General features: G+C 39.6%; 1 long non-coding RNA gene across 1 annotated transcript; it reads right to left on the bottom strand.

The window, feature by feature from the left end:
* Positions 1-1,886: 1,886 nt before the first annotated feature.
* On the bottom strand, positions 1,887-4,711 carry LOC125485279. Its single transcript, XR_007264003.1, has 3 exons — positions 4,462-4,711; positions 3,930-4,025; positions 1,887-3,834 (listed from the first exon to the last, which is right to left on the bottom strand). It is a non-coding gene; the product is annotated as an uncharacterized LOC125485279 (long non-coding RNA).
* Between the last annotated feature and the right edge of the window lie 5,622 nt (positions 4,712-10,333).

Here is a 10,333-nt window from a genome sequence, read left to right as displayed (position 1 = left end):
ATTACAGTACATATTTGTTTGGCTCTTGTTTTTCATTAAGGAGTTACATGTGTTCAGAGCATTTCACAGGTAGCTGAAAATCAAAGAAGTGCTTTACGGTATCTGACATAATTCTGAAGTGTTGTTGCCTTTGCTCACAGCGAGCTCACAATAAAGGTAATAGCCGGAGGTTCAGTTTTAATGTTGGTTGAGGGATTGATATTGGTCAGGACATCAGGGAGAACATCCATACTGTTCAGCAAATAATACTTGGAATCCTTTGCCCCCACCCTAGCAAGCTGATGGGCCATCATTTGATCTGAAAGGTGGCCCATCTGACAGTGACATTGCCAAAGTCACTGGCATTGATATGCCAGCCAAGTTTCCAGATTGTGAATTGAACCTGCAATCCTCTGGCTCAGAGTTGAGAGAGACACCAAGGAATTTTGATGGACACCAAGAAAATAAAGCGCACCAGTCAGGAATGAAAATGAAATATTTTGAAAAAGAAATCAAAAATTAACAGAGTGCGACAGTTGCTAATAATTCTTGCCGAAGTATCCCGCTTTTACTTTGAAACGATATTGACTTTTATCCCCAGTAGAAAAAAACGATAGGTCAGCTGCTCACCCTGTCCTGCCTCCATAAGATCCAAAGGTGGGCAGATTGAAACAGCATTGGGATCAGCCATTATGTTTACTGGTTAAGATTCACCCCAACTTGCCAACGATTCCCAGAACTAAGCTTCCTCATTAACCACACAGGGGAAGCTTTCTGAACACTTCATGAAAACTCTAGGAAATACATCAATTTCCCTCCTCAAAAAATTAGAGGCAACATGTAAGCATGACTGATTTACTGCTAAAACCATGCCTATTGTTTCCTGCGATACTCAAAGCCTTTAGAAGCTCATTTGTTGCATTCTACAGAATGCCTCCAGCATTTTTGCCGCTATGGGAGGATAATTGGCTTGTAATTACTAAGTGCATGCTTTAGTCCTCCTTTGAATATTGGAAAGACATTTTCCATACTTCAGTTTGTGGGTATTTCTCCAGTATTTATGAAGGTCTGAAAAATATCATCCAAGGCATGACTAATTTCCTGCTTAAATTCCTTACAGATTTTAGGATGTATCCCATTTGGACCAGGACCCTCACGAATATTTAATTGTTCCAATTCCTGCATAGCATATTCCTTACTAACTGGAACACTTCATCCCATTTACTATGACTGAGGACCTGACCCTGTTTTCAACAGGAAACCAGATCAAAGTCTTGCATCCATTACATCACACATAAAACCTATTAGGATGCCCTCAGAGAGAAATCAGGAGGTCAATTTTTTGGCAAACATGGGGTGGTTTTCAAGGAAGGAGCGGCAGTAAAATCAGCACCAGATGATGATGTCTCAATTGCCTGATCTTCTGCCTCCTCCTTCCAACTTTTCAGCGAGGTAGTGATGGTCTTCTGCCCAGTAGCCGTGGAAATACAATTGACTGAACTGAGGAGTCCGGCGACAATGCTCCTTAAAGGAGGACAGCCAATTTGACATTGTCACACACACTAGCTGCATCCTCAGAATGGTCCATGAACTACAAAATTGTGCAAGCTCATACAAAACCCTCTTTTAGTTTTTGAGTGTTTCACTTTATAAAAGACCAGCAAGCACAGCATCATCGTGATTTAAACGCAATACAACGGAAATTTTGTAACTGAAGTGTTGAAGCAATTTATTTAAATAAAACAAACTAAATCATAAAATCCCCACAGTGTGTAAAGAGGCCATTCAGCCCATCAATTCTGCACGAACCCTCCAAAGAGCATCGCACTCAGATTCACCTCCTACCCTATCCCTGTACTTCCCATGGCTAATATACCAAGCCTGCACATCCCTGGACACTATGTACAATTTAGCATGGCCAATTCATCCAACCTGCACATCTTTGGACTGTGGGAGAAAACCAGAGCAGCCAGCAGAAACAGGGGGAATGTGCAAACTTGGTCCCCAAGACTGGACAGACCAGTTCCCTAGTACTGTGAGGCAGCAGTTCTAACCACTGAGCCACCGTGCCACCCGAATCAATAAAGTTAATCACAAAAATACAAAGTAAGGATAAAATTGTATATGAAAATGAGATTCGTCTCTGCTGTCTTTGCAGGCTTGGCTTGCTTGAAGATTCTCTTTCTGAACTGAAGGGGTTGCAAACTTAAAGCCAAAATTTACCAGTTTTGTTGGTTTTTGTACTCAAATAGTCAGAGCTTGCTCCCACAGATGGACTGAGCAGAACTAGATCTGGGAATGAGTGAAGATTCCTATGTTTTGAATTTAGAGCAGGCTGTGTCTCCCAGGAGCCTGGTTTGGTGCAGCAGGACTGGATATCCCCCTCTTGACCTCGCTATTGACTGCTTCAAGCAGATTCTCTCATGGTCTCACGGATTTTTTTTTTTTACAAATCCAAATTTAAAATGACTGCCATCCACAAACTGTTGTGTCAGACTTACAAATTAGTTATTTTGTTAGCCTAGGTATGGGCAGGCCAGGAAATATTCTTTTCTGAGGGCTCTTGAGATTTTCTTGAAGACTAGTTTTGATTTTGTGGCCACATTTTGGCTTTAAGAGCTCCTTCATCATTCTCATGAACACGTTAGTTAGGTCATACAGTTATGTGATTACAATATCTTTTGTATTTGTGTTAATATATTTGGAGTCACACGGAAGCAGAATTAGAAGAATTCACCAAAATGCTAAATAATTATTAATCCTTTGTTAAGTTTAAAGCAACAATACGTAAGGAAAGCATTTATTTCTTAGACACAACATTTGAACTGACTCATGACATTAGGTATAACTTAATAATAAAAGTTCTCTTCACATGAACTGATACACTTCTACATTCAACAAACCATCACCCTAAACAAACCTTCCATTGAGTAGTGATGTCACAGCTAATGTGCTTCCATTGCATATACATGAGGTGCAAGATTTTAATCAGTCAGTTCCGTATGAAATCCTTCTTACAGTATCTCAGATCTAAATTTAACAGTGATCATAGCAATTGTATCCATTACATTTTCCTCCCCAGATAGTAGCTTCTGAACTGCTGCAGCCTTAAACTAAAAATTTTACATTAACTTCCAGGGAATTTGCAAAATCACTGACCTGGGTAGTCATGTGACTTCTGGGAGCTATTTTATAAGATTCCTTCAGGTCACTTTAAAGACACATTAGCTTTCCTTATAAAGTATATAATACTATTACCACATATTAATCACAATTGGTGTTGCCTGAACTGTTCCATACACCAGCACATTGAAGGAGGGACTTGCACAGTGAAAGGTGGAGGTTGAAGGATCTTTAAATTATGTCAACAATAAATGGCAAGGTTGCTGCCCATCCACCTCACAACTTTGTTATTATTGACCGTACAATTCCTAGGGTCAATTGTCTCTGATCGGCATGTGTCTCGTGAGGTCTCAGCCACTAGCCCTCTCGTCCCCGTTGCTATCAGCAACTGTAGGGTTTGTCTACTGCTCCTGCATACTAGGCCTCCTCAGAATTTCGACTGGTCACGTTGGGGAATGTGTCTTGCATTACCCAGCCTCCATCGCTAATGTCTAACATGGTAAAAGTGGTGGTGACCTATGAGATAGCTGCTTCCTGTAAAGGTTGGTTGGTAGGCACGATAGGATGTGGAGCTGAGTCAGCACTCAGACATGGTCCTGATGTCTCATTGCCGGTAGTTGTAGCAAAGGTCAATTCATCATATCCCAAAAGACCAAACATGTGTTGAAATGTGAGAAATCATCCTGGGCCCCTTTTTGTAACCATCAAAGTGTACAGGCTGCAAGCCGGAATCTGAAATCAAAAGTAACAATTAGGTCTCAATGGAGAATGATGAACCAGTGGAAAAATCAATCTGTTGTCATTTGATTTAATGTAAATCTGTTTACCTAGTAAATGGTCCAAAGATAACCAATCGAAACATTTCTGCGGTGTTTTCATAAATGATATTCTTTCTTCAAACAGCTTATTATCTTTTATATGATCTGATAACATAAAAAGAGGCCATTTAGCTCATTGTACCTCTGCTGGTTCTTTGAAAGAGCTAGCCACATTGTCTCAGTATTCTGCTTTCTCCCTATAGCTCTGAAAAGGTTCCAATCAACTATGTCACAACCAGGCACCAATTCATTTATAGTGAATCTTCAATTCATTATAGTTCCAGACAAGATATACCAAAGTGTGATGATTCTGTGTGAGGACAGATGAACTGGCTTCTGTACTTTATTCTTCGAAACCCCTTGGTTGATTACAACAAGGTTAATCTAAATGGGATCCCTTCCCACATGGACATCTTTCTCCCAGATCCAAATGAACTTGTGTTTTAAAAGAAGTCAAGTTAAGTAGGCTTTCTTGAATTATCAAAAAGACTGAGTTTATTAATTAACTAAGGGCAAGACGAATTAGTAATGCAGCACTTACATAAACTCAGAAATAAGCGAGTTTTGATGAGTTGAGCAGTAGCAGTGGAGTTTACCAGTAGTGTTGACCTCGGTAGTTTCCCAATCGGTTTAAAAATCCTTAGTTTTGCAGATTGGTTGAGTTTCAGTGACTCTGATCCCTTTTGACCAAGGTTTAATTCAAGAATTCAGGCTGAGAGAGAGTATGCTTTTGTTGTCCAGTTTCCCTTTCCAACTGGTTTTCGGTGCTTGGAGTGAGGAAGAGCCTTCCTTCATCTGCAACACAGGAGTAACGTAAGGGATAGTTCTTTGACTGTGACCTTCACAGTGACCTTAATGTGCAAACTTAAGATGACACACAAGATTGTTCAGTCCCACTAGTCCCCTCCAATAGAGTTGAAACTGGCTTTTAAACCCCTGTTCTTGTGTATTCGTCCAAAGGATAAACACAAAACCTGTCTACAGTTTGAGGCAAAATCCAAAAGGGGATGCCTTGCTGTTGAGAAAGGAATCATTAGCTTCTCGATATCTCTGTCACAGTCTGGTCTGTTTGAAGCTTTTTGGACATTTTAGATGTTGTGTTCCTGGATTCACTCTCTCTCGAAGAGAGAGTGCTACTTAATTTATAACTGCAGGTATCTTTGTTTGCATCATCCTTGTTTTTAATAAAACACATTTTGGAACTAAAGGCTGCGTTACTTGGGGTTCTGATCCATAACAACTTTATTTCCAAATCAATTTGAAAGATACTGCAGAATCCATTTTTCTCAACTTTGCAGCTAGTACTTTCCAGATTATAACAACTCTCTGCATAACTTCTTCTGCATTCTATCCTGTTGCCAATTACCTCAAATTTCTATTCTCTACTCACTAGCCCTTCTGCCACTGAACCAATAGCTTTCAAAACTAATAATAATAAAACAACTTTGCTTCAAAATGATGCCTTAATGTTAGAGATATTTGAAAGATGTTTCTCTAAGTCTGGCCTACCCTCCAGTTTGGAGCCAAGAATTCAAGTTGAAATTTTGCCTTGTCAATTGCTATAGCATACAAATTCTGACTTCGAGAGACAGAAACTGGTATCCGAGCAGCAGAAATCTAGCCAAATTTAAAGTTTTTATCAATATAAGACATTTAATAAAATTTCTGCATGAACGGTATTTGGGACTACTTTTTTTATACCTCTGAATATGATTGATATGTTTCCTGAATTCAGAAGGATAGGCTTTTGAGATGTTTTGGTGATGACCTTCGATGTTGCAAACAAGACTCATTCAGCGAGTCTTACTGAACTATAAAGTCCTAGACGTTCCGAACTCCAGATAGTTATGACATAGTCTGAAACCCTGGATAACCGTTGAGCCTCTCCCCATCAATTACATACCCCTCAAACCCTTAACAACCCAGAATCATTCTCCTCAACCATTCATGCCATCCCAACCACCAACTAACCCCAATCCCAGGGCTGAAAACCCCACCAGCCAATCTAACACCGTTGGACCTGGAAATACTTGATCGAACCTAACCTGGCCCTATTTGGGCAGAAACAGTGCAAGTTCTTGACCAGACCTGACCCAACCCAATGCAACCCAATCTGACCTGACGCCACTGGACCTGGCATTTATTCCTCCTACCCTTGCCCAACCTGACCCCTCTGGATTCGACAGCACTCACCCCCAACTCTGACTGCACCCATTCCCAGGACCAGAACTGACCCAGCCCAAAACAAAACCTCTCCCAACCTGACCCCCACAAACTAAACTGAACACTCACCTGGCACCCTAAGCCCCTCTCACCCACCCTAGCACCTTACCAATTTCATCCACCTTAGCAGCAGACAAAACTATGCACCGTCCTCAACTGTGGCATCAGGAGGCTGCATCAGTGTGAACACTGTCATGCCAGAAGTTCAAAGTTCAATATCTATGGGAAGCCTCATTGAAAATAAGCAACATCCAAGAGAATGAAGTGCCAGGCAGCAGCGAGATGACATTACTTGGAGAAATAAAAGAACCAAAACAGAAGTACTAGGCTGCTCATATAAAAGTAAATGGGCAGCAAATAATTTCTAAACTTGACACAGGAGATAATTTTATCAGTCCTCTCAAATGTGGTAAAATGGCTGAGGAAAGATAAACTCCACCATTCTATTCCAGGGACCAGGAGGTATCCAACTGAAAGCAAAAGGGAAGTTGACTGCAATATAAATACAGGGCAATCACTGAAACATTATGCATGATTTACATTCAACAATGTTACTTACAAAGCAGCAACAACAGCAAACCATTCACAAAATAAGATGGATTCATAACTGAATTCCCAAATGTTGTTCAGTGGCCTGGGGAAATTGACTACAGCTTACCACATAATGCTGAGGACAGATGCCAAGCCAATTCACCTATTCACAAGGTGGGAAAAGTCCAACAACCACATTTGGAAAAAGGCAAACAGCAAAATAGGGTGATGCTTCATCAAGGAGTGATTCCACTAGTGAGTACGTTAACTTATGGGCAATCTGGGCTGGTGCAATTAAGAATCTGTGTGGATTTTATGCACCTAAAGAAAGCAATAAATCCATCCATTGGCATCTGTGATGCAAGTTTGGCAAAGTGAGCACCATTCTCACCAAATCTGTTGCCCACTGTAGTTTCTGGCAGCTTCCAATGTCTTAATGTTATTAATAACACCATTTGGACAGTATTGCTTTCACTGTTTACATTTCAGTGTTACTTCTGTACCGGAAATATTCCAAAGAACATTGAGTGATTAGAAAGTGTGATGTATCAAGTGGATGACAATCCAATTCACAGCCAAACCACAACTAAAGAAGATAAAGAGGTAAGAGCAAGAAGCAGAATTAACTTTGAATGAAAAATGTGAGGTCACACAATGTACCACCAGGTTCTTGGGAGATCTTGTTCATGCAGCAAACATTATAGGAGAGCCACGGAAGGCTGGAGTTACCTAGGAGTTCCCTCAATCCAGAAGAGTCACAGAACTGCAGTTTCATGGAAATGATCAACAAAGTGAGAAAAATTTTACCAAATCTTGCTCAAAAAAGGGAACAATTGCAACAAATCTACAGCAAAACCAAGGATCATATTGGAAAGAAAATCATGAGAGGTTTGAGAAAACAAAGGAAACGCTTACTTATTTACCTCATCAGAAGTTCTAGCTTATTGCAACTCGGCCTATGAGCAATATTAATAGCTAATACATCATCAGGTCAACTGGGGCGATGCTATTCCCAATCCAGAAATGTGGGAAACATGGACCAGTCAGTGATGTATCCAGATCTTTAACAGAATTGGAATAAATGTAGGCTATAATTAAGAAAGAAACATTAATAACTGCATGGGCATGTGAACAAATTCAGATTAAGCCGGAGGCTTGAAAACCTACTATAATACATATCATAAGCCATTGGGAACATTGATGAATACCAAGTAAATTGCAAAAGTGCCACCAAGGGTCCAAAGATTCTGATTACAACTAATGAAATAAGACACTACAACAGAATATGCTCAGGGACAGTTAGCAAATCACAGGAGATATATTATCAAGAATTTCAATTGAACAACCAGCACAGTAGGACAAGAACCTTATTGAAGACGTGGAAGCCTTCACCTCCCTAACTAGCAGGTAATTGTCTACAATGAAGCAACAGGGAACTAGACAAGTGCCAAACAATTGCAAAGAATGAGTGAAAATGCATTCATACAATAAACACTTCCAGTGTCAGCAAGAGAACAGTAGAAAACAAAACAGGAGTGCCTTGATTTTAATGAGAAGAAAACCATTACTTATTCAGATCAGCTATCCAGACATCCAGGAAGACAACATTAACCAAGAGTTGAGTAATGGTTCACGGAATGCCAATGAAAGCATGGAGAACATAGATCCACAATTCCCTGTGAAGGATCAATGAAGAGGGTCAGGGAGAGTGGAGAAACCACCACAATGTTAATCCCTGTGAAACAGAGACTTTGGAAAGAGACGTAAGTGGATGTAGATATTGTATAAGAATAGAGACTTGGCAGGAGATATATAAAGGGTTAATGCTCAAATATGTAAATATAAGTGACATGAGTAATGATGCAAAAGATCGCATGATCGTGAGACTTTCAGGAAGGATGCTAATAAAATACTTTAAGGAATGTTGATTAGGCAGTAATTTTGAAAAGATATTGGAATCCAGGAGTATCTTTTAAGCAATGTCGAGGAGACAAAGTATTCCAAGACTAACACCACAATTGCAGAATAGTTACCTATTCCTATTGATGTATTGTTCTTACTTATCCATAAGCATTCTGTATTTCTGCCCCTCAATCACATATGCATTAATAAATGGTTTGAGATGGGCATTGAGATAGATATCATTTTCTATCCTGTTTTTCAACTGTATCCAAGCTAGATTCTGTTTCAACACATTGACTTGGAATGCTTACATTATTTAACAGTGAAATTCTTTTTGCAAACGTTGCCATCCCATCTACCATTTTTCTTTCTCACTAAATTACCTGGTCTGAATCCAAACCATTTCTCCATCATAGCTCTAATGAGATATATGAATTATTCTAATTCTTAAATTTCATTTTGAATGTTTGTGGATTCACATCCACACCTTTCTTGGAATTTTGATTTATATTCCTTTTAAGAGGTTTTCTCCCTTAAAATTTCATAATATTCTTTCCTTGCATAAAAACGTCTATTTTTATGGCGCACTACTTCACAGCCTCTTTCCTGCAGTTGTTTGAAAACCTTCAATAATTCAATAATTATTGAATAATTCAATAATTCAAGACTTGCTCTCTTGTCTTAAAAATATCAACTTCCACCATCCCTGTGTTACAAGTTTCAGTTTCTTCCTCTGCTTCACTTCACTTTTCAATAAGGGCAATAATTCTAATGAGGCCTGTCCATTTTCCATAGCCTTCCCTTAACCCAGATGTCTTTCCATTCCCCAAGAATGGGGATGATTCCTTAACGCAATAATCTCGTAACCACAATTTGCCCTTTCTTATCATCTCCTCTCAACCTTTTCAGAGTATGCTATAGACATGCTGTAGGCAACAATCCAGAAATGACTATCCTTGAGGATTTGTTTTTCAATTTAATACTTAACTCCGTTTACGAGACCTAAAGCGTACATTTATCAATGTCATTTATTACTACATAGACCACACATTTTTACACTCTCCTTTCTTTTCCAGAACTCATTTCAAGGTGTATTACACACTACTACCAGAAAAGGCAACATAGAATTTGCTTTACCCAATCACAATAAAAGCGCTCTGAAACTCTAGGATCAGAAACTCCCTCTCACTTTCTTGTAACTGCATGTCTCTTATTCTTTTGGACGCTCAGAACTAACCTTCCAGGATAGTGGAATTGCCCCTTCGTACTTGTCCAACACAAAATATCTATAGGACAGATCCACGGGTTAATTCAAGGGTTCTCTGCATCAATAAGCCGTTCCTTTCTTCCTTGCCTCTGTGGATAGTTCCCATTCCTATGTACATTATGTCCTGTGCTGTCTAACATTTCTAGAGAGTTTAATCAAAAAACTTCTTAACCTATTATGGATCCTGTACACAGTTGCTGCTCAAGCGTACAGATCCTCTTTTGCATAATTTAGGACACTTGGTGTAAATGCACTGCTTTTAGACACACTCAAGATGCACATTACAAAGGTTAAATTCAAAAGGTACACGCTTGAGAAAAATGTTCCAAACAGAAAACTGGTTTCTGTCACAACTGAGATTGTGCCAGAGATAGTAGGAACTGCAGATGCTGGAGAATCCGAGACAACAAGGTGCAGGGCTGGATGAACACAGCAGGCCAAGCAGCATCATAGGAGCAGAGAGGCTGACGTTTCGGGCCTAGACCCTTCA

This window comes from Rhincodon typus, chromosome 17 (genome assembly GCF_021869965.1).
Source record: "Rhincodon typus isolate 14 chromosome 17, sRhiTyp1.1, whole genome shotgun sequence".
NCBI lineage: Eukaryota > Metazoa > Chordata > Chondrichthyes > Orectolobiformes > Rhincodontidae > Rhincodon > Rhincodon typus.
This window is presented reverse-complemented; position numbering and strand designations above follow the sequence as displayed.